At 46.3% G+C, this 21,564-nt stretch overlaps 17 non-coding genes across 17 annotated transcripts; all 17 read left to right on the top strand.

Moving 5' to 3' along the window:
- Nucleotides 1–1,056: 1,056 nt before the first annotated feature.
- Nucleotides 1,057–1,128, top strand: TRNAE-CUC (transfer RNA glutamic acid (anticodon CUC)). The gene has a single exon. It is a non-coding gene; the product is annotated as a tRNA-Glu (tRNA).
- Nucleotides 1,129–1,753: 625 nt separating this feature from the next.
- TRNAE-CUC (transfer RNA glutamic acid (anticodon CUC)) lies at nucleotides 1,754–1,825 on the top strand. The gene has a single exon. It is a non-coding gene; the product is annotated as a tRNA-Glu (tRNA).
- Nucleotides 1,826–2,527: 702 nt separating this feature from the next.
- Nucleotides 2,528–2,599, top strand: TRNAE-CUC (transfer RNA glutamic acid (anticodon CUC)). Its single transcript has one exon. It is a non-coding gene; the product is annotated as a tRNA-Glu (tRNA).
- A 625-nt stretch (nucleotides 2,600–3,224) lies between these two features.
- Nucleotides 3,225–3,296, top strand: TRNAE-CUC (transfer RNA glutamic acid (anticodon CUC)). Its single transcript has one exon. It is a non-coding gene; the product is annotated as a tRNA-Glu (tRNA).
- Nucleotides 3,297–3,872: 576 nt separating this feature from the next.
- Nucleotides 3,873–3,944, top strand: TRNAE-CUC (transfer RNA glutamic acid (anticodon CUC)). The gene has a single exon. It is a non-coding gene; the product is annotated as a tRNA-Glu (tRNA).
- Nucleotides 3,945–4,569: 625 nt separating this feature from the next.
- Nucleotides 4,570–4,641, top strand: TRNAE-CUC (transfer RNA glutamic acid (anticodon CUC)). The gene has a single exon. It is a non-coding gene; the product is annotated as a tRNA-Glu (tRNA).
- Nucleotides 4,642–8,006: 3,365 nt separating this feature from the next.
- Nucleotides 8,007–8,078, top strand: TRNAE-CUC (transfer RNA glutamic acid (anticodon CUC)). The gene has a single exon. It is a non-coding gene; the product is annotated as a tRNA-Glu (tRNA).
- Nucleotides 8,079–8,654: 576 nt separating this feature from the next.
- TRNAE-CUC (transfer RNA glutamic acid (anticodon CUC)) lies at nucleotides 8,655–8,726 on the top strand. Its single transcript has one exon. It is a non-coding gene; the product is annotated as a tRNA-Glu (tRNA).
- A 625-nt stretch (nucleotides 8,727–9,351) lies between these two features.
- Nucleotides 9,352–9,423, top strand: TRNAE-CUC (transfer RNA glutamic acid (anticodon CUC)). Its single transcript has one exon. It is a non-coding gene; the product is annotated as a tRNA-Glu (tRNA).
- Nucleotides 9,424–13,467: 4,044 nt separating this feature from the next.
- TRNAE-CUC (transfer RNA glutamic acid (anticodon CUC)) lies at nucleotides 13,468–13,539 on the top strand. The gene has a single exon. It is a non-coding gene; the product is annotated as a tRNA-Glu (tRNA).
- A 625-nt stretch (nucleotides 13,540–14,164) lies between these two features.
- Nucleotides 14,165–14,236, top strand: TRNAE-CUC (transfer RNA glutamic acid (anticodon CUC)). Its single transcript has one exon. It is a non-coding gene; the product is annotated as a tRNA-Glu (tRNA).
- A 625-nt stretch (nucleotides 14,237–14,861) lies between these two features.
- On the top strand, nucleotides 14,862–14,933 carry TRNAE-CUC (transfer RNA glutamic acid (anticodon CUC)). Its single transcript has one exon. It is a non-coding gene; the product is annotated as a tRNA-Glu (tRNA).
- Nucleotides 14,934–15,635: 702 nt separating this feature from the next.
- On the top strand, nucleotides 15,636–15,707 carry TRNAE-CUC (transfer RNA glutamic acid (anticodon CUC)). The gene has a single exon. It is a non-coding gene; the product is annotated as a tRNA-Glu (tRNA).
- A 626-nt stretch (nucleotides 15,708–16,333) lies between these two features.
- Nucleotides 16,334–16,405, top strand: TRNAE-CUC (transfer RNA glutamic acid (anticodon CUC)). Its single transcript has one exon. It is a non-coding gene; the product is annotated as a tRNA-Glu (tRNA).
- Nucleotides 16,406–17,030: 625 nt separating this feature from the next.
- TRNAE-CUC (transfer RNA glutamic acid (anticodon CUC)) lies at nucleotides 17,031–17,102 on the top strand. The gene has a single exon. It is a non-coding gene; the product is annotated as a tRNA-Glu (tRNA).
- Nucleotides 17,103–19,274: 2,172 nt separating this feature from the next.
- TRNAE-CUC (transfer RNA glutamic acid (anticodon CUC)) lies at nucleotides 19,275–19,346 on the top strand. The gene has a single exon. It is a non-coding gene; the product is annotated as a tRNA-Glu (tRNA).
- Nucleotides 19,347–19,972: 626 nt separating this feature from the next.
- TRNAE-CUC (transfer RNA glutamic acid (anticodon CUC)) lies at nucleotides 19,973–20,044 on the top strand. Its single transcript has one exon. It is a non-coding gene; the product is annotated as a tRNA-Glu (tRNA).
- Nucleotides 20,045–21,564: the final 1,520 nt, after the last annotated feature.

Genomic DNA, 21,564 nt, shown 5'->3' with positions numbered 1-21,564 from the left:
CAAAATGTGCCCTAAAAATACATAAATCCCCACAAATAGTTAAATCCCCTAATAGCCCTGATCTGGGTGACCAACATATCCAAAGATCACACATATCAGTTCAGGGGTTCAGGAATTTCTTGGAAGTCATAATTTTGACCAAGCGTGCACATGGTCCTATGCCCAAAACAGTTCCATGAAATCAGTGCTAACAGTCGGTCAAGTTTGGTAGGCTTTTACAGGTTTCCCTGCAGGGCCCATAATCTGTGGGTAGGAGGCTGGCAAGCAGGCTCCTCCAGGAGCTTGTGGCAAACTCACTTGGAGAGGGAGGAGAGCTATGATACGCCCAGGAAATGGAGATAACGAGATGGTTAAATAATGGTTGATTGAAGCTGTCAGGTGTAGCTCGCACTTTAATTTGAAATCGGTTTCCTTCTTGCCTTTAAAATAAGCGATCTTGCTGCAGTCTAATTAGGGCGCATTGAGGAAATCTGTGTAAGAATGGACCTTGCTGACATTTTCAGTGCCTTAACCCCTTAAGGACACATGACATGTGTGACATGTCATGATGCCCATTTATTCCAGAAGTTTGGTCCTTAAGGGGTTAAAAGGCAAACGTTTGAATTGCACTGTCGCGTGGAAACCTTGAGCTTCTGGATACCACAAACTCGTTTTCTCACAGTTTCTAGCAGCTCTCAGTTCCCTGGTGGTTTAGTGGTTAGGATTCGGCGCTCTCACCGCCACGGCCCGGGTTCGATTCCCGGTCAGGGAAAATTAACCTTTTCCCGCAACAAGCAAAATGTGCCCTAAAAATACATAAAACCCCACAAATGTTAAATCCCCTAATAGCACTGATCTGGGTGACCAACATATCCAAAGATCACACTTTTTGCCTTTAAAATAAGCGATCTTGCTGCAGTCTAATTAGGGCGCATTGAGGAAATCTGTGTAAGAATGGACCTTGCTGACATTTTCAGTGCCTTAAAAGGCAAACGTTTGAATTGCACTGTCGCGTGGAAACCTTGAGCTTCTGGATACCACAAACTCGTTTTCTCACAGTTTCAAGCAGCTCACAGTTCCCTGGTAGTCTAGTGGTTAGGATTCGGCGCTCTCACCGCCGCGGCCCGGGTTCGATTCCCGGTCAGGGAAAGTTAATCTTTTCCCGCAACAAGCAAAATGTGCCCTAAAAATACATTAAACCCCACAAATGTTACATCCCCTAATAGCCCTGATCTGGGTGACCAACATATCCAAAGATCACACATATCAGTTCATGGGTTCAGGAATTTCCTGGAAGTCATAATTTTGACCAAGCGTGCACATGGTCCTATGCCCAAAACAGTTCCATGAAATCAGTGCTAACAGTCGGTCAAATTTGGTAGGCTTTTACAGGTTTCCCTGCAGGGCCCATAATCTGTGGGTAGGAGGCTGGCAAGCAGCCTCCTCCAGGAGCTCGTGGCAAACTCACTTGGAGAGGGAGGAGAGCTATGATACGCCCAGGAAATGGAGATAATGAGATGGTTAAATAATGGTTGATTGAAGCTGTCAGGTGTAGCTCGCACTTTAATTTGAAATCGGTTTCCTTTTTGCCTTTAAAATAAGCGATCTTGCTGCAGTCTAATTAGGGCGCATTGAGGAAATCTGTGTAAGAATGGACCTTGCTGACATTTTCAGTGCCTTAAAAGGCAAACGTTTGAATTGCACTGTCGCGTGGAAACCTTGAGCTTCTGGATACCACAAACTCGTTTTCTGACAGTTTCTAGCAGCTCTCAGTTCCCTGGTGGTCTAGTGGTTAGGATTTGGCGCTCTCACCGCCGCGGCCTGGGTTCGATTCCCGGTCAGGGAAAATTAACCTTTTCCCGCAACAAGCAAAATGTGCCCTAAAAATACATAAATCCCCACAAATAGTTAAATCCCCTAATAGCCCTGATCTGGGTGACCAACATATCCAAAGATCACACATATCAGTTCAGGGGTTCAGGAATTTCTTGGAAGTCATAATTTTGACCAAGCGTGCACATGGTCCTATGCCCAAAACAGTTCCATGAAATCAGTGCTAACAGTCGGTCAAGTTTGGTAGGCTTTTACAGGTTTCCCTGCAGGGCCCATAATCTGTGGGTAGGAGGCTGGCAAGCAGGCTCCTCCAGGAGCTTGTGGCAAACTCACTTGGAGAGGGAGGAGAGCTATGATACGCCCAGGAAATGGAGATAACGAGATGGTTAAATAATGGTTGATTGAAGCTGTCAGGTGTAGCTCGCACTTTAATTTGAAATCGGTTTCCTTCTTGCCTTTAAAATAAGCGATCTTGCTGCAGTCTAATTAGGGCGCATTGAGGAAATCTGTGTAAGAATGGACCTTGCTGACATTTTCAGTGCCTTAACCCCTTAAGGACACATGACATGTGTGACATGTCATGATGCCCATTTATTCCAGAAGTTTGGTCCTTAAGGGGTTAAAAGGCAAACGTTTGAATTGCACTGTCGCGTGGAAACCTTGAGCTTCTGGATACCACAAACTCGTTTTCTCACAGTTTCTAGCAGCTCACAGTTCCCTGGTAGTCTAGTGGTTAGGATTCGGCGCTCTCACCGCCGCGGCCCGGGTTCGATTCCCGGTCAGGGAAAGTTAATCTTTTCCCGCAACAAGCAAAATGTGCCCTAAAAATACATTAAACCCCACAAATGTTACATCCCCTAATAGCCCTGATCTGGGTGACCAACATATCCAAAGATCACACATAACAGTTCAGGGGTTCAGGAATTTCCTGGAAGTCATAATTTTGACCAAGCGTGCACATGGTCCTATGCCCAAAACAGTTCCATGAAATCAGTCCTAACAGTCGGTTAAGTTTGGTAGGCTTTTACAGGTTTACCTGCAGGGCCCATAATCTGTGGGTAGGAGGCTGGCAAGCAGGCTCCTCCAGGAGCTCGTGGCAAACTCACTTGGAGAGGGAGGAGAGCTATGATACGCCCAGGAAATGGAGATAACGAGATGGTTAAATAATGGTTGATTGAAGCTGTCAGGTGTAGCTCGCACTTTAATTTGAAATCGGTTTCCTTTTTGCCTTTAAAATAAGCGATCTTGCTGCAGTCTAATTAGGGCGCATTGAGGAAATCTGTGTAAGAATGGACCTTGCTGACATTTTCAGTGCCTTAAAAGGCAAACGTTTGAATTGCACTGTCGCGTTGAAACCTTGAGCTTCTGGATTCCACAAACTCGTTTTCTCACAGTTTCTAGCAGCTCTCAGTTCCCTGGTGGTTTAGTGGTTAGGATTCGGCGCTCTCACCGCCGTGGCCCGGGTTCGATTCCCGGTCAGGGAAAATTAACCTTTTCCCGCAACAAGCAAAATGTGCCCTAAAAATACATAAAACCCCACAAATGTTAAATCCCCTAATAGCACTGATCTGGGTGACCAACATATCCAAAGATCACACATATCAGTTCAGGGGTTCAGGAATTTCCTGGAAGTCATAATTTTGACCAAGCGTGCACATGGTCCTATGCCCAAAACAGTTCCATGAAATCAGTGCTAACAGTCGGTCAAATTTGGTAGGCTTTTACAGGTTTCCCTGCAGGGCCCATAATCTGTGGGTAGGAGGCTGGCAAGCAGGCTCCTCCAAGAGCTCGTGGCAAACTCACTTGGAGAGGGAGGAGAGTTATGATAGGCCCAGGTGTAGCTCGCACTTTAATATTAAATCGGTTTCCTTTTTGCCTTTAAAATAAGCGATCTTGCTGCAGTCTAATTAGGGCGCATTGAGGAAATCTGTGTAAGAATGGACCTTGCTGACATTTTCAGTGCCTTAAAAGGCAAACGTTTGAATTGCACTGTCGCGTGGAAACCTTGAGCTTCTGGATACCACAAACTCGTTTTCTCACAGTTTCTAGCAGCTCACAGTTCCCTGGTAGTCTAGTGGTTAGGATTCGGCGCTCTCACCGCCGCGGCCCGGGTTCGATTCCCGGTCAGGGAAAGTTAATCTTTTCCCGCAACAAGCAAAATGTTCCCTAAAAATACATAAAACCCCACAAATGTTACATCCCCTAATAGCCCTGATCTGGGTGACCAACATATCCAAAGATCACACATATCAGTTCAGGGGTTCAGGAATTTCCTGGAAGTCATAATTTTGACCAAGCATGCACATGATCCTATGCCCAAAACATTTCCATGAAATCAGTGCTAACAGTCGGTCACGTTTGGTAGGCTTTTACAGGTTTCCCTGCAGGGCCCATAATCTGTGGGTAGGAGGCTGGCAAGCAGGCTCCTCCAGGAGCTTGTGGCAAACTCACTTGGAGAGGGAGGAGAGCTATGATACGCCCAGGAAATGGAGATAATGAGATGGTTAAATAATGGTTGATTGAAGTTGTCAGGTGTAGCTCGCACTTTAATTTGAAATCGGTTTCCTTTTTGCCTTTAAAATAAGCGATCTTGCTGCAGTCTAATTAGGGCGCATTGAGGAAATCTGTGTAAGAATGGACCTTGCTGACATTTTCAGTGCCTTAAAAGGCAAACGTTTGAATTGCACTGTCGCGTGGAAACCTTGAGCTTCTGGATACCACAAACTCGTTTTCTCACAGTTTCAAGCTGCTCACAGTTCCCTGGTAGTCTAGTGGTTAGGATTCGGCGCTCTCACCGCCGCGGCCCGGGTTCGATTCCCGGTCAGGGAAAGTTAATCTTTTCCCGCAACAAGCAAAATGTGCCCTAAAAATACATTAAACCCCACAAATGTTACATCCCCTAATAGCCCTGATCTGGGTGACCAACATATCCAAAGATCACACATATCAGTTCATGGGTTCAGGAATTTCCTGGAAGTCATAATTTTGACCAAGCGTGCACATGGTCCTATGCCCAAAACAGTTCCATGAAATCAGTGCTAACAGTCGGTTAAGTTTGGTAGGCTTTTACAGGTTTCCCTGCAGGGCCCATAATCTGTGGGTAGGAGGCTGGCAAGCAGGCTCCTCCAGGAGTTCGTGGCAAACTCACTTGGAGAGGGAGGAGAGCTATGATACGCCCAGGAAATGGAGATAACGAGATGGTTAAATAATGGTTGATTGAAGCTGTCAGGTGTAGCTCACACTTTAATTTGAAATCGGTTTCCTTTTTGCCTTTAAAATAAGCGATCTTGCTGCAGTCTAATTAGGGCGCATTGAGGAAATCTGTGTAAGAATGGACCTTGCTGACATTTTCAGTGCCTTAAAAGGCAAACGTTTGAATTGCACTTTCGCGTGGAAACCTTGAGCTTCTGGATACCACAAACTCGTTTTCTCACAGTTTCTAGCAGCTCACAGTTCCCTGTCGTCTAGTGGTTAGGATTCAGCGCTCTCACCGCCGCGGCCCGGGTTCGATTCCCGGTCAGGGAAAGTTTATCTTTTCCCGCAACAAGTAAAATGTTCCCTAAAAATACATAAAACCCCACAAATGTTACATCCCCTAATAGCCCTGATCTGGGTGACCAACATATCCAAAGATCACACATATCAGTTCAGGGGTTCAGGAATTTCCTGGAAGTCATAATTTTGACCAAGCGTGCACATGGTCCTATGCCCAAAACAGTTCCATGAAATCAGTCCTAACAGTCGGTTAAGTTTGGTAGGCTTTTACAGGTTTCCCTGCAGGGCCCATAATCTGTGGGTAGGAGGCTGGCAAGCAGGCTCCTCCAGGAGCTCGTGGCAAACTCACTTGGAGAGGGAGGAGAGCTATGATACGCCCAGGAAATGGAGATAACGAGATGGTTAAATAATGGTTGATTGAAGCTGTCAGGTGTAGCTCGCACTTTAATTTGAAATCGGTTTCCTTTTTGCCTTTAAAATAAGCGATCTTGCTGCAGTCTAATTAGGGCGCATTGAGGAAATCTGTGTAAGAATGGACCTTGCTGACATTTTCAGTGCCTTAAAAGGCAAACGTTTGAATTGCACTGTCGCGTGGAAACCTTGAGCTTCTGGATACCACAAACTCGTTTTCTCACAGTTTCAAGCAGCTCACAGTTCCCTGGTAGTCTAGTGGTTAGGATTCGGCGCTCTCTCACCGCCGCGGCCCGGGTTCGATTCCCGGTCAGGGAAAGTTAATCTTTTCCCGCAACAAGCAAAATGTGCCCTAAAAATACATTAAACCCCACAAATGTTACATCCCCTAATAGCCCTGATCTGGGTGACCAACATATCCAAAGATCACACATATCAGTTCATGGGTTCAGGAATTTCCTGGAAGTCATGATTTTGACCAAGCGTGCACATGGTCCTATGCCCAAAACAGTTCCATGAAATCAGTGCTAACAGTCGGTCAAATTTGGTAGGCTTTTACAGGTTTCCCTGCAGGGCCCATAATCTGTGGGTAGGAGGCTGGCAAGCAGGCTCCTCCAGGAGCTCGTGGCAAACTCACTTGGAGAGGGAGGAGAGCTATGATACGCCCAGGAAATGGAGATAACGAGATGGTTAAATAATGGTTGATTGAAGCTGTCAGGTGTAGCTCACACTTTAATTTGAAATCGGTTTCCTTTTTGCCTTTAAAATAAGCGATCTTGCTGCAGTCTAATTAGGGCGCATTGAGGAAATCTGTGTAAGAATGGACCTTGCTGACATTTTCAGTGCCTTAAAAGGCAAACGTTTGAATTGCACTGTCGCGTGGAAACCTTGAGCTTCTGGATTCCACAAACTCGTTTTCTCACAGTTTCTAGCAGCTCTCAGTTCCCTGGTGGTTTAGTGGTTAGGATTCGGCGCTCTCACCGCCACGGCCCGGGTTCGATTCCCGGTCAGGGAAAATTAACCTTTTCCCGCAACAAGCAAAATGTGCCCTAAAAATACATAAAACCCCACAAATGTTAAATCCCCTAATAGCACTGATCTGGGTGACCAACATATCCAAAGATCACACATATCAGTTCAGGGGTTCAGGAATTTCCTGGAAGTCATAATTTTGACCAAGCGTGCACATGGTCCTATGCCCAAAACAGTTCCATGAAATCAGTGCTAACAGTCGGTCAAATTTGGTAGGCTTTTACAGGTTTCCCTGCAGGGCCCATAATCTGTGGGTAGGAGGCTGGCAAGCAGGCTCCTCCAGGAGCTCGTGGCAAACTCACTTGGAGAGGGAGGAGAGTTATGATAGGCCCAGGTGTAGCTCGCACTTTAATATTAAATCGGTTTCCTTTTTGCCTTTAAAATAAGCGATCTTGCTGCAGTCTAATTAGGGCGCATTGAGGAAATCTGTGTAAGAATGGACCTTGCTGACATTTTCAGTGCCTTAAAAGGCAAACGTTTGAATTGCACTGTCGCGTGGAAACCTTGAGCTTCTGGATACCACAAACTCGTTTTCTCACAGTTTCTAGCAGCTCACAGTTCCCTGGTAGTCTAGTGGTTAGGATTCAGCGCTCTCACCGCCGCGGCCCGGGTTCGATTCCCGGTCAGGGAAAGTTAATCTTTTCCCGCAACAAGCAAAATGTTCCCTAAAAATACATAAAACCCCACAAATGTTACATCCCTTAATAGCCCTGATCTGGGTGACCAACATATCTAAAGATCACACATATCAGTTCAGGGGTTCAGGAATTTCCTGGAAGTCATAATTTTGACCAAGCATGCACATGATCCTATGCCCAAAACATTTCCATGAAATCAGTGCTAACAGTCGGTCACGTTTGGTAGGCTTTTACAGGTTTCCCTGCAGGGCCCATAATCTGTGGGTAGGAGGCTGGCAAGCAGGCTCCTCCAGGAGCTTGTGGCAAACTCACTTGGAGAGGGAGGAGAGCTATGATACGCCCAGGAAATGGAGATAATGAGATGGTTAAATAATGGTTGATTGAAGCTGTCAGGTGTAGCTCGCACTTTAATTTGAAATCGGTTTCCTTTTTGCCTTTAAAATAAGCGATCTTGCTGCAGTCTAATTAGGGCGCATTGAGGAAATCTGTGTAAGAATGGACCTTGCTGACATTTTCAGTGCCTTAAAAGGCAAACGTTTGAATTGCACTGTTGCGTGGAAACCTTGAGCTTCTGGATTCCACAAACTCGTTTTCTCACAGTTTCTAGCAGCTCACAGTTCCCTGGTGGTCTAGTGGTTAGGATTCGGCGCTCTCACCGCCGCGGCCCGGGTTCGATTCCCGGTCAGGGAAAGTTAGTCTTTTCCCGCAACAAGCAAAATGTGCCCTAAAAATACATAAAACCCCACAAATGTTAAATCCCCTAATAGCACTGATCTGGGTGACCAACATATCCAAAGATCACACATATCAGTTCAGGGGTTCAGGAATTTCCTGGAAGTCATAATTTTGACCAAGCGTGCACATGGTCCTATGCCCAAAACAGTTCCATGAAATCAGTGCTAACAGTCGGTCAAATTTGGTAGGCTTTTACAGGTTTCCCTGCAGGGCCCATAATCTGTGGGTAGGAGGCTGGCAAGCAGGCTCCTCCAAGAGCTCGTGGCAAACTCACTTGGAGAGGGAGGAGAGTTATGATAGGCCCAGGTGTAGCTCGCACTTTAATATTAAATCGGTTTCCTTTTTGCCTTTAAAATAAGCGATCTTGCTGCAGTCTAATTAGGGCGCATTGAGGAAATCTGTGTAAGAATGGACCTTGCTGACATTTTCAGTGCCTTAAAAGGCAAACGTTTGAATTGCACTGTCGCGTGGAAACCTTGAGCTTCTGGATACCACAAACTCGTTTTCTCACAGTTTCTAGCAGCTCACAGTTCCCTGGTAGTCTAGTGGTTAGGATTCGGCGCTCTCACCGCCGCGGCCCGGGTTCGATTCCCGGTCAGGGAAAGTTAATCTTTTCCCGCAACAAGCAAAATGTTCCCTAAAAATACATAAAACCCCACAAATGTTACATCCCCTAATAGCCCTGATCTGGGTGACCAACATATCCAAAGATCACACATATCAGTTCAGGGGTTCAGGAATTTCCTGGAAGTCATAATTTTGACCAAGCATGCACATGATCCTATGCCCAAAACATTTCCATGAAATCAGTGCTAACAGTCGGTCACGTTTGGTAGGCTTTTACAGGTTTCCCTGCAGGGCCCATAATCTGTGGGTAGGAGGCTGGCAAGCAGGCTCCTCCAGGAGCTTGTGGCAAACTCACTTGGAGAGGGAGGAGAGCTATGATACGCCCAGGAAATGGAGATAATGAGATGGTTAAATAATGGTTGATTGAAGCTGTCAGGTGTAGCTCGCACTTTAATTTGAAATCGGTTTCCTTTTTGCCTTTAAAATAAGCGATCTTGCTGCAGTCTAATTAGGGCGCATTGAGGAAATCTGTGTAAGAATGGACCTTGCTGACATTTTCAGTGCCTTAAAAGGCAAACGTTTGAATTGCACTGTCGCGTGGAAACCTTGAGCTTCTGGATACCACAAACTCGTTTTCTCACAGTTTCAAGCTGCTCACAGTTCCCTGGTAGTCTAGTGGTTAGGATTTGGCGCTCTCACCGCCGCGGCCCGGGTTCGATTCCCGGTCAGGGAAAGTTAATCTTTTCCCGCAACAAGCAAAATGTGCCCTAAAAATACATTAAACCCCACAAATGTTACATCCCCTAATAGCCCTGATCTGGGTGACCAACATATCCAAAGATCACACATATCAGTTCATGGGTTCAGGAATTTCCTGGAAGTCATAATTTTGACCAAGCGTGCACATGGTCCTATGCCCAAAACAGTTCCATGAAATCAGTGCTAACAGTCGGTTAAGTTTGGTAGGCTTTTACAGGTTTCCCTGCAGGGCCCATAATCTGTGGGTAGGAGGCTGGCAAGCAGGCTCCTCCAGGAGTTCGTGGCAAACTCACTTGGAGAGGGAGGAGAGCTATGATACGCCCAGGAAATGGAGATAACGAGATGGTTAAATAATGGTTGATTGAAGCTGTCAGGTGTAGCTCACACTTTAATTTGAAATCGGTTTCCTTTTTGCCTTTAAAATAAGCGATCTTGCTGCAGTCTAATTAGGGCGCATTGAGGAAATCTGTGTAAGAATGGACCTTGCTGACATTTTCAGTGCCTTAAAAGGCAAACGTTTGAATTGCACTTTCGCGTGGAAACCTTGAGCTTCTGGATACCACAAACTCGTTTTCTCACAGTTTCTAGCAGCTCACAGTTCCCTGTCGTCTAGTGGTTAGGATTCAGCGCTCTCACCGCCGCGGCCCGGGTTCGATTCCCGGTCAGGGAAAGTTTATCTTTTCCCGCAACAAGTAAAATGTTCCCTAAAAATACATAAAACCCCACAAATGTTACATCCCCTAATAGCCCTGATCTGGGTGACCAACATATCCAAAGATCACACATATCAGTTCAGGGGTTCAGGAATTTCCTGGAAGTCATAATTTTGACCAAGCGTGCACATGGTCCTATGCCCAAAACAGTTCCATGAAATCAGTCCTAACAGTCGGTTAAGTTTGGTAGGCTTTTACAGGTTTCCCTGCAGGGCCCATAATCTGTGGGTAGGAGGCTGGCAAGCAGGCTCCTCCAGGAGCTCGTGGCAAACTCACTTGGAGAGGGAGGAGAGCTATGATACGCCCAGGAAATGGAGATAACGAGATGGTTAAATAATGGTTGATTGAAGCTGTCAGGTGTAGCTCGCACTTTAATTTGAAATCGGTTTCCTTTTTGCCTTTAAAATAAGCGATCTTGCTGCAGTCTAATTAGGGCGCATTGAGGAAATCTGTGTAAGAATGGACCTTGCTGACATTTTCAGTGCCTTAAAAGGCAAACGTTTGAATTGCACTGTCGCGTGGAAACCTTGAGCTTCTGGATACCACAAACTCGTTTTCTCACAGTTTCAAGCAGCTCACAGTTCCCTGGTAGTCTAGTGGTTAGGATTCGGCGCTCTCTCACCGCCGCGGCCCGGGTTCGATTCCCGGTCAGGGAAAGTTAATCTTTTCCCGCAACAAGCAAAATGTGCCCTAAAAATACATTAAACCCCACAAATGTTACATCCCCTAATAGCCCTGATCTGGGTGACCAACATATCCAAAGATCACACATATCAGTTCATGGGTTCAGGAATTTCCTGGAAGTCATGATTTTGACCAAGCGTGCACATGGTCCTATGCCCAAAACAGTTCCATGAAATCAGTGCTAACAGTCGGTCAAATTTGGTAGGCTTTTACAGGTTTCCCTGCAGGGCCCATAATCTGTGGGTAGGAGGCTGGCAAGCAGGCTCCTCCAGGAGCTCGTGGCAAACTCACTTGGAGAGAAAGGAGAGCTATGATACGCCCAGGAAATGGAGATAACGAGATGGTTAAATAATGGTTGATTGAAGCTGTCAGGTGTAGCTCACACTTTAATTTGAAATCGGTTTCCTTTTTGCCTTTAAAATAAGCGATCTTGCTGCAGTCTAATTAGGGCGCATTGAGGAAATCTGTGTAAGAATGGACCTTGCTGACATTTTCAGTGCCTTAAAAGGCAAACGTTTGAATTGCACTGTCGCGTGGAAACCTTGAGCTTCTGGATTCCACAAACTCGTTTTCTCACAGTTTCTAGCAGCTCTCAGTTCCCTGGTGGTTTAGTGGTTAGGATTCGGCGCTCTCACCGCCACGGCCCGGGTTCGATTCCCGGTCAGGGAAAATTAACCTTTTCCCGCAACAAGCAAAATGTGCCCTAAAAATACATAAAACCCCACAAATGTTAAATCCCCTAATAGCACTGATCTGGGTGACCAACATATCCAAAGATCACACATATCAGTTCAGGGGTTCAGGAATTTCCTGGAAGTCATAATTTTGACCAAGCGTGCACATGGTCCTATGCCCAAAACAGTTCCATGAAATCAGTGCTAACAGTCGGTCAAATTTGGTAGGCTTTTACAGGTTTCCCTGCAGGGCCCATAATCTGTGGGTAGGAGGCTGGCAAGCAGGCTCCTCCAGGAGCTCGTGGCAAACTCACTTGGAGAGGGAGGAGAGTTATGATAGGCCCAGGTGTAGCTCGCACTTTAATATTAAATCGGTTTCCTTTTTGCCTTTAAAATAAGCGATCTTGCTGCAGTCTAATTAGGGCGCATTGAGGAAATCTGTGTAAGAATGGACCTTGCTGACATTTTCAGTGCCTTAAAAGGCAAACGTTTGAATTGCACTGTCGCGTGGAAACCTTGAGCTTCTGGATACCACAAACTCGTTTTCTCACAGTTTCTAGCAGCTCACAGTTCCCTGGTAGTCTAGTGGTTAGGATTCAGCGCTCTCACCGCCGCGGCCCGGGTTCGATTCCCGGTCAGGGAAAGTTAGTCTTTTCCCGCAACAAGCAAAATGTGCCCTAAAAATACATTAAACCCCACAAATGTTACATCCCCTAATAGCCCTGATCTGGGTGACCCACATATCAGTTCAGGGGTTCAGGAATTTCCTGGAAGTCATAATTTTGACCAAGCGTGCACATGGTCCTATGCCTAAAACATTTCCATGAAATCAGTGCTAACAGTCGGTCACGTTTGGTAGGCTTTTACAGGTTTCCCTGCAGGGTCCATAATCTGTGGGTAGGAGGCTGGCAAGCAGGCTCCTCCAGGAGCTCGTGGCAAACTCACTTGGAGAGGGAGGAGAGCTATGATACGCCCAGGAAATGGAGATAACGAGATGGTTAAATAATGGTTGATTGAAGCTGTCAGGTGTAGCTCACACTTTAATTTGAAATCGGTTTCCTTTTTGCCTTTAAAATAAGCGATCTTGCTGCAGTCTAATTAGGGCGCATTGAGGAAATCTGTGTAAGAATGGACCTTGCTGACATTTTCAGTGCCTTAAAAGGCAAACGTTTGAATTGCACTTTCGCGTGGAAACCTTGAGCTTCTGGATACCACAAACTCGTTTTCTCACAGTTTCTAGCAGCTCACCGTTCCCTGTCGTCTAGTGGTTAGGATTCAGCGCTCTCACCGCCGCGGCCCGGGTTCGATTCCCGGTCAGGGAAAGTTAATCTTTTCCCGCAACAAGTAAAATGTTCCCTAAAAATACATAAAACCCCACAAATGTTACATCCCCTAATAGCCCTGATCTGGGTGACCAACATATCCAAAGATCACACATATCAGTTCAGGGGTTCAGGAATTTCCTGGAAGTCATAATTTTGACCAAGCATGCACATGATCCTATGCCCAAAACATTTCCATGAAATCAGTGCTAACAGTCGGTCACGTTTGGTAGGCTTTTACAGGTTTCCCTGCAGGGCCCATAATCTGTGGGTAGGAGGCTGGCAAGCAGGCTCCTCCAGGAGCTCGTGGCAAACTCACTTGGAGAGGGAGGAGAGCTATGATACGCCCAGGAAATGGAGATAACGAGATGGTTAAATAATGGTTGATTGAAGCTGTCAGGTGTAGCTCGCACTTTAATTTGAAATCGGTTTCCTTTTTGCCTTTAAAATAAGTTATCTTGCTGCAGTCTAATTAGGGCGCATTGAGGAAATCTGTGTAAGAATGGACCTTGCTGACATTTTCAGTGCCTTAAAAGGCAAACGTTTGAATTGCACTGTCGTGTGGAAACCTTGAGCTTCTGGATTCCACAAACTTGTTTTCTCACAGTTTCTAGCAGCTCACAGTTCCCTGGTGGTCTAGTGGTTAGGATTCGGCGCTCTCACCGCCGCGGCCCGGGTTCGATTCCCGGTCAGGGAAAGTTAGTCTTTTCCCGCAACAAGCAAAATGTGCCCTAAAAATACATTAAACCCCACAAATGTTACATCCCCTAATAGCCCTCATCTGGGTGACCAACATATCCAAAGATCACACATATCAGTTCAGGGGTTCAGGAATTTCCTGGAAGTCATAATTTTGACCAAGCGTGCACATGGTCCTATGACCAAAACAGTTCCATGAAATCAGTGCTAACAGTCGGTTAAGTTTGGTAGGCTTTTACAGGTTTCCCTGCAGGGCCCATAATCTGTGGGTAGGAGGCTGGCAAGCAGGCTCCTCCAGGAGCTCGTGGCAAACTCACTTGGAGAGGGAGGAGAGCTATGATACGCCCAGGAAATGGAGATAACGAGATGGTTAAATAATGGTTGATTGAAGCTGTCAGGTGTAGCTCGCACTTTAATTTGAAATCGGTTTCCTTTTTGCCTTTAAAATAAGCGATCTTGCTGCAGTCCAATTAGGGCGCATTGAGGAAATCTGTGTAAGAATGGACCTTGCTGACATTTTCAGTGCCTTAAAAGGCAAACGTTTGAATTGCACTGTCACGTGGAATCCTTGAGCTTCTGGATACCACAAACTCGTTTTCTCACAGTTTCTAGCAGCTCACAGTTCCCTGGTAGTCTAGTGGTTAGGATTCGGCGCTCTCACCGCCGCGGCCCGGGTTCGATTCCCGGTCAGGGAAAGTTAGTCTTTTCCCGCAACAAGCAAAATGTGCCCTAAAAATACATTAAACCCCACAAATGTTACATCCCCTAATAGCCCTGATCTGGGTGACCAACATATCCAAAGATCACACATATCAGTTCAGGGGTTCAGGAATTTCCTGGAAGTCATAATTTTGACCAAGCGTGCACATGGTCCTATGCCCAAAACAGTTCCATGAAATCAGTGCTAACAGTCTGTTAAGTTTGGTAGGCTTTTACAGGTTTCCCTGCAGGGCCCATAATCTGTGGGTAGGAGGCTGGCAAGCAGGCTCCTCCAGGAGCTCGTGGCAAACTCACTTGGAGAGGGAGGAGAGCTATGATACGCCCAGGAAATGGAGATAACGAGATGGTTAAATAATGGTTGATTGAAGCTGTCAGGTGTAGCTCGCACTTTAATTTGAAATCGGTTTCCTTTTTGCCTTTAAAATAAGCGATCTTGCTGCAGTCCAATTAGGGCGCATTGAGGAAATCTGTGTAAGAATGGACCTTGCTGACATTTTCAGTGCCTTAAAAGGCAAACGTTTGAATTGCACTGTCACGTGGAATCCTTGAGCTTCTGGATACCACAAACTCGTTTTCTGACAGTTTCTAGCAGCTCTCAGTTCCCTGGTGGTCTAGTGGTTAGGATTCGGCGCTCTCACCGCCGCGGCCCGGGTTCGATTCCCGGTCAGGGAAAATTAACCTTTTCCCGCAACAAGCAAAATGTGCCCTAAAAATACATAAATCCCCACAAATAGTTAAATCCCCTAATAGCCCTGATCTGGGTGACCAACATATCCAAAGATCACACATATCAGTTCAGGGGTTCAGGAATTTCCTGGAAGTCATAATTTTGACAAAGCGTGCACATGGTCCTATGCCCAAAACAGTTCCATGAAATCAGTGCTAACAGTCGGTCACGTTTGGTAGGCTTTTACAGGTTTCCCTGCAGGGCCCATAATCTGTGGGTAGGAGGCTGGCAAGCAGGCTCCTCCAGGAGCTCGTGGCAAACTCACTTGGAGAGGGAGGAGAGCTATGATACGCCCAGGAAATGGAGATAACGAGATGGTTAAATAATGGTTGATTGAAGCTGTCAGGTGTAGCTCGCACTTTAATTTGAAATCGGTTTCCTTTTTGCCTTTAAAATAAGCGATCTTGCTGCAGTCTAATTAGGGCGCATTGAGGAAATCTGTGTAAGAATGGACCTTGCTGACATTTTCAGTGCCTTAACCCCTTAAGGACACATGACATGTGTGACATGTCATGATGCCCATTTATTCCAGAAGTTTGGTCCTTAAGGGGTTAAAAGGCAAACGTTTGAATTGCACTGTCGCGTGGAAACCTTGAGCTTCTGGATACCACAAACTCGTTTTCTCACAGTTTCTAGCAGCTCACAGTTCCCTGGTGGTCTAGTGGTTAGGATTCGGCGCTCTCACCGCCGCGGCCCGGGTTCGATTCCCGGTCAGGGAAAATTAACCTTTTCCCGCAACAAGCAAAATGTGCCCTAAAAATACATAAATCCCCACAAATAGTTAAATCCCCTAATAGCCCTGATCTGGGTGACCAACATATCCAAAGATCACACATATCAGTTCAGGGGTTCAGGAATTTCCTGGAAGTCATAATTTTGACCAAGCGTGCACATGGTCCTATGCCCAAAACAGTTCCATGAAATCAGTGCTAACAGTCGGTCAAGTTTGGTAGGCTTTTACAGGTTTCCCTGCAGGGCCCATAATCTGTGGGTAGGAGGCTGGCAAGCAGGCTCCTCCAGGAGCTTGTGGCAAACTCACTTGGAGAGGGAGGAGAGCTATGATACGCCCAGGAAATGGAGATAATGAGATGGTTAAATAATGGTTGATTGAAGCTGTCAGGTGTAGCTCGCACTTTAATTTGAAATCGGTTTCCTTTTTGCCTTTAAAATAAGCGATCTTGCTGCAGTCTAATTAGGGCGCATTGAGGAAATCTGTGTAAGAATGGACCTTGCTGACATTTTCAGTGCCTTAAAAGGCAAACGTTTGAATTGCACTGTCGCGTGGAAACTTTGAGCTTCTGGATACCACAAACTCGTTTTCTCACAGTTTCTAGCAGCTCACAGTTCCCTGGTAGTCTAGTGGTTAGGATTCGGCGCTCTCACCGCCGCGGCCCGGGTTCGATTCCCGGTCAGGGAAAGTTAATATTTTCCCGCAACAAGCAAAATGTGCCCTAAAAATACATTAAACCCCACAAATGTTACATCCCCTAATAGCACTGATCTGGGTGACCAACATATCCAAATATCACACATATCAGTTCAGGGGTTCAGGAATTTCCTGGAAGTCATAATTTTGACAAAGCGTGCACATGGTCCTATGCCCAAAACAGTTCCATGAAATCAGTGCTAACAGTCGGTCACGTTTGGTAGGCTTTTACAGGTTTCCCTGCAGGGCCCATAATTTGTGGGTAGGAGGCTGGCAAGCAGGCTCCTCCAGGAGCTCGTGGCAAACTCACTTGGAGAGGGAGGAGAGCTATGATACGCCCAGGAAATGGAGATAACGAGATGGTTAAATAATGGTTGATTGAAGCTGTCAGGTGTAGCTCGCACTTTAATTTGAAATCGGTTTCCTTTTTGCCTTTAAAATAAGCGATCTTGCTGCAGTCCAATTAGGGCGCATTGAGGAAATCTGTGTAAGAATTAACCTTGCTGACATTTTCAGTGCCTTAAAAGGCAAACGTTTGAATTGCACTGTCACGTGGAATCCTTGAGCTTCTGGATACCACAAACTCGTTTTCTCACAGTTTCTAGCAGCTCACAGTTCCCTGGTAGTCTAGTGGTTAGGATTCGGCGCTCTCACCGCCGCGGCCCGGGTTCGATTCCCGGTCAGGGAAAGTTAGTCTTTTCCCGCAACAAGCAAAATGTGCCCTAAAAATACATTAAACCCCACAAATGTTACATCCCCTAATAGCCCTGATCTGGGTGACCAACATATCCAAAGATCACACATATCAGTTCAGGGGTTCAGGAATTTCCTGGAAGTCATAATTTTGACCAAGCGTGCACATGGTCCTATGCCCAAAACAGTTCCATGAAATCAGTGCTAACAGTCTGTTAAGTTTGGTAGGCTTTTACAGGTTTCCCTGCAGGGCCCATAATCTGTGGGTAGGAGGCTGGCAAGCAGGCTCCTCCAGGAGCTCGTGGCAAACTCACTTGGAGAGGGAGGAGAGCTATGATACGCCCAGGAAATGGAGATAACGAGATGGTTAAATAATGGTTGATTGAAGCTGTCAGGTGTAGCTCGCACTTTAATTTGAAATCGGTTTCCTTTTTGCCTTTAAAATAAGCGATCTTGCTGCAGTCCAATTAGGGCGCATTGAGGAAATCTGTGTAAGAATGGACCTTGCTGACATTTTCAGTGCCTTAAAAGGCAAACGTTTGAATTGCACTGTCACGTGGAATCCTTGAGCTTCTGGATACCACAAACTCGTTTTCTGACAGTTTCTAGCAGCTCTCAGTTCCCTGGTGGTCTAGTGGTTAGGATTCGGCACTCTCACCGCCGCGGCCCGGGTTCGATTCCCGGTCAGGGAAAATTAACCTTTTCCCGCAACAAGCAAAATGTGCCCTAAAAATACATAAATCCCCACAAATAGTTAAATCCCCTAATAGCCCTGATCTGGGTGACCAACATATCCAAAGATCACACATATCAGTTCAGGGGTTCAGGAATTTCCTGGAAGTCATAATTTTGACAAAGCGTGCACATGGTCCTATGCCCAAAACAGTTCCATGAAATCAGTGCTAACAGTCGGTCACGTTTGGTAGGCTTTTACAGGTTTCCCTGCAGGGCCCATAATCTGTGGGTAGGAGGCTGGCAAGCAGGCTCCTCCAGGAGCTCGTGGCAAACTCACTTGGAGAGGGAGGAGAGCTATGATACGCCCAGGAAATGGAGATAACGAGATGGTTAAATAATGGTTGATTGAAGCTGTCAGGTGTAGCTCGCACTTTAATTTGAAATCGGTTTCCTTTTTGCCTTTAAAATAAGCGATCTTGCTGCAGTCTAATTAGGGCGCATTGAGGAAATCTGTGTAAGAATGGACCTTGCTGACATTTTCAGTGCCTTAACCCCTTAAGGACACATGACATGTGTGACATGTCATGATGCCCATTTATTCCAGAAGTTTGGTCCTTAAGGGGTTAAAAGGCAAACGTTTGAATTGCACTGTCGCGTGGAAACCTTGAGCTTCTGGATACCACAAACTCGTTTTCTCACAGTTTCTAGCAGCTCACAGTTCCCTGGTAGTCTAGTGGTTAGGATTCGGCGCTCTAACCGCCGCGGCCCGGGTTCGATTCCCGGTCAGGGAAAGTTAATCTTTTCCCGCAACAAGCAAAATGTGCCCTAAAAATACATTAAACCCCACAAATGTTGCATCCCCTAATAGCCCTGATCTGGGTGACCAACATATCCAAAGATCACACATATCAGTTCAGGGGTTCAGGAATTTCCTGGAAGTCATAATTTTGACAAAGCGTGCACATGGTCCTATGCCCAAAACAGTTCCATGAAATCAGTGCTAACAGTCGGTCACGTTTGGTAGGCTTTTACAGGTTTCCCTGCAGGGCCCATAATCTGTGGGTAGGAGGCTGGCAAGCAGGCTCCTCCAGGAGCTCGTGGCAAACTCACTTGGAGAGGGAGGAGAGCTATGATACGCCCAGGAAATGGAGATAACGAGATGGTTAAATAATGGTTGATTGAAGCTGTCAGGTGTAGCTCGCACTTTAATTTGAAATCGGTTTCCTTTTTGCCTTTAAAATAAGCGATCGTGCTGCAGTCTAATTAGGGCGCATTGAGGAAATCTGTGTAAGAATGGACCTTGCTGACATTTTCAGTGCCTTAACCCCTTAAGGACACATGACATGTGTGACATGTCATGATGCCCATTCATTCCAGAAGTTTGGTCCTTAAGGGGTTAAAAGGCAAACGTTTGAATTGCACTGTCGCGTGGAAACCTTGAGCTTCTGGATACCACAAACTCGTTTTCTGACAGTTTCTAGCAGCTCTCAGTTCCCTGGTGGTCTAGTGGTTAGGATTTGGCGCTCTCACCGCCGCGGCCTGGGTTCGATTCCCGGTCAGGGAAAATTAACCTTTTCCCGCAACAAGCAAAATGTGCCCTAAAAATACATAAATCCCCACAAATAGTTAAATCCCCTAATAGCCCTGATCTGGGTGACCAACATATCCAAAGATCACACATATCAGTTCAGGGGTTCAGGAATTTCTTGGAAGTCATAATTTTGACCAAGCGTGCACATGGTCCTATGCCCAAAACAGTTCCATGAAATCAGTGCTAACAGTCGGTCAAGTTTGGTAGGCTTTTACAGGTTTCCCTGCAGGGCCCATAATCTGTGGGTAGGAGGCTGGCAAGCAGGCTCCTCCAGGAGCTTGTGGCAAACTCACTTGGAGAGGGAGGAGAGCTATGATACGCCCAGGAAATGGAGATAATGAGATGGTTAAATAATGGTTGATTGAAGCTGTCAGGTGTAGCTCGCACTTTAATTTGAAATCGGTTTCCTTTTTGCCTTTAAAATAAGCGATCTTGCTGCAGTCTAATTAGGGCGCATTGAGGAAATCTGTGTAAGAATGGACCTTGCTGACATTTTCAGTGCCTTAAAAGGCAAACGTTTGAATTGCACTGTCGCGTGGAAACTTTGAGCTTCTGGATACCACAAACTCGTTTTCTCACAGTTTCTAGCAGCTCACAGTTCCCTGGTAGTCTAGTGGTTAGGATTCGGCGCTCTCACCGCCGCGGCCTGGGTTCGATTCCCGGTCAGGGAAAGTTAATATTTTCCCGCAACAAGCAAAATGTGCCCTAAAAATACATTAAACCCCACAAATGTTACATCCCCTAATAGCACTGATCTGGGTGACCAACATATCCAAATATCACACATATCAGTTCAGGGGTTCAGGAATTTCCTGGAAGTCATAATTTTGACAAAGCGTGTGTGACGAGGTGCCCTTCGCCACTTTGTCCTGGAGAGGCCTGCTTGCCCGCCTCCTCCCCTGCGACTATGGTCCTGGACTATATTGCACTGCAAACCCTGTATTCAGGCATATGGACTTGTATTAGACTGTCTTTTTCCCTTTATCTATGCTGTAGGTTTGGACTGCTAATATAACCTAACAGCCAGGGGATTTAGGCGAATATAGTGCATGAGAATGCCATTACTGGAGAATACAGCCGTTCGCATGATTTCATGCGAATTCTTTGTGCTCTGAATAGGTGGCCGCCATTTCGGGACTTTTCCACGTGTTCGCGGCCATCTTGCGTGCGAACAGCGGTGTTTGCCTGTGAACGCATGGAACTGAAATCGGAAGCACAAACAGGCGAATACCGCTAAGACCTCCAGACATCCAGAATTACGCACGGAAACTACCGAACGACCGGCCGTTCGGTAGTTATACTTAACTTAGTATGGGGATTCTAGCGACCACAAAGATGCGAATGGATGGCAAGAATTTCGTCTATTTTACCGTGCGAACGGAGACCGACCGCAAGGCCAAAACTCATGGAACTATTTTCGGCTAGTTGGTCTGTGCGGTCGGTCAAAACTTTGGAGCCCTGTATCTCCCGAACCATCCATCCGAATGGGCTGATTTTTGGACAGACTGTTCCCCTGAACAAGGGCTATTTGGGGATACCAGATTTAAAGCTGTACCCCCTGTTTTTGGGGTACATCCAGAACTTGGGTAAAATAATGTATGTTTTAATTGGGTTATGTGTTTATCTGAGGGGAGGAGACGTGGGGGTGTTACCATGCATGTGATTGGTCAATTTCATCCTCCCCCTGGGAGTGTCCTGTATGTACCTGATCCTAATAAAAAGCAGGCTGGGTGTTCCAGTCCTCAGACCTCTTCTGACCCTCAATACGTAGCCTTGTCTCGTTATTGGAGGGAACTGCTATATCACACTGGGGATTGCTATGCTCTGCATATTCCCCTGAGCTCTTAATCACTTAGCTCTTTTAAGAGCTTGTTCCAGATACGCTCTCCAGGAGGAGAGATCTTCCCCACACGTTCCTGAATGCTGAAGGTTCATTCCAGGGTGGACGGAAGACGGCGCGGCTCCAGTTAAGCTACGGCGGTTGTGGAGCCTGCGGTGGTTGTGGTGTCGTCTGCAGTGCTTGGAGTCCTCTGAGAGCGCTAGGAGCATCCATCAACGGAGGGTACTCGGTCGGGGTACACGGAGCTCCATTACAGTGGTGGCAGCGGTGGGATGGCATCCTAGTGCGAGGAGAAGCAGCTCAGAGACACGGGTAACGTTTGGAGTTACAATTGAGGGCAACGCTAGCCAT

The sequence above is a fragment of the Pelobates fuscus genome, chromosome 3 (assembly GCF_036172605.1).
Source record: "Pelobates fuscus isolate aPelFus1 chromosome 3, aPelFus1.pri, whole genome shotgun sequence".
Taxonomy (NCBI): domain Eukaryota; kingdom Metazoa; phylum Chordata; class Amphibia; order Anura; family Pelobatidae; genus Pelobates; species Pelobates fuscus.
The sequence above is the reverse complement of the archived record's forward strand: the minus strand, read 5'-3'. Positions and strand labels throughout refer to the sequence as shown.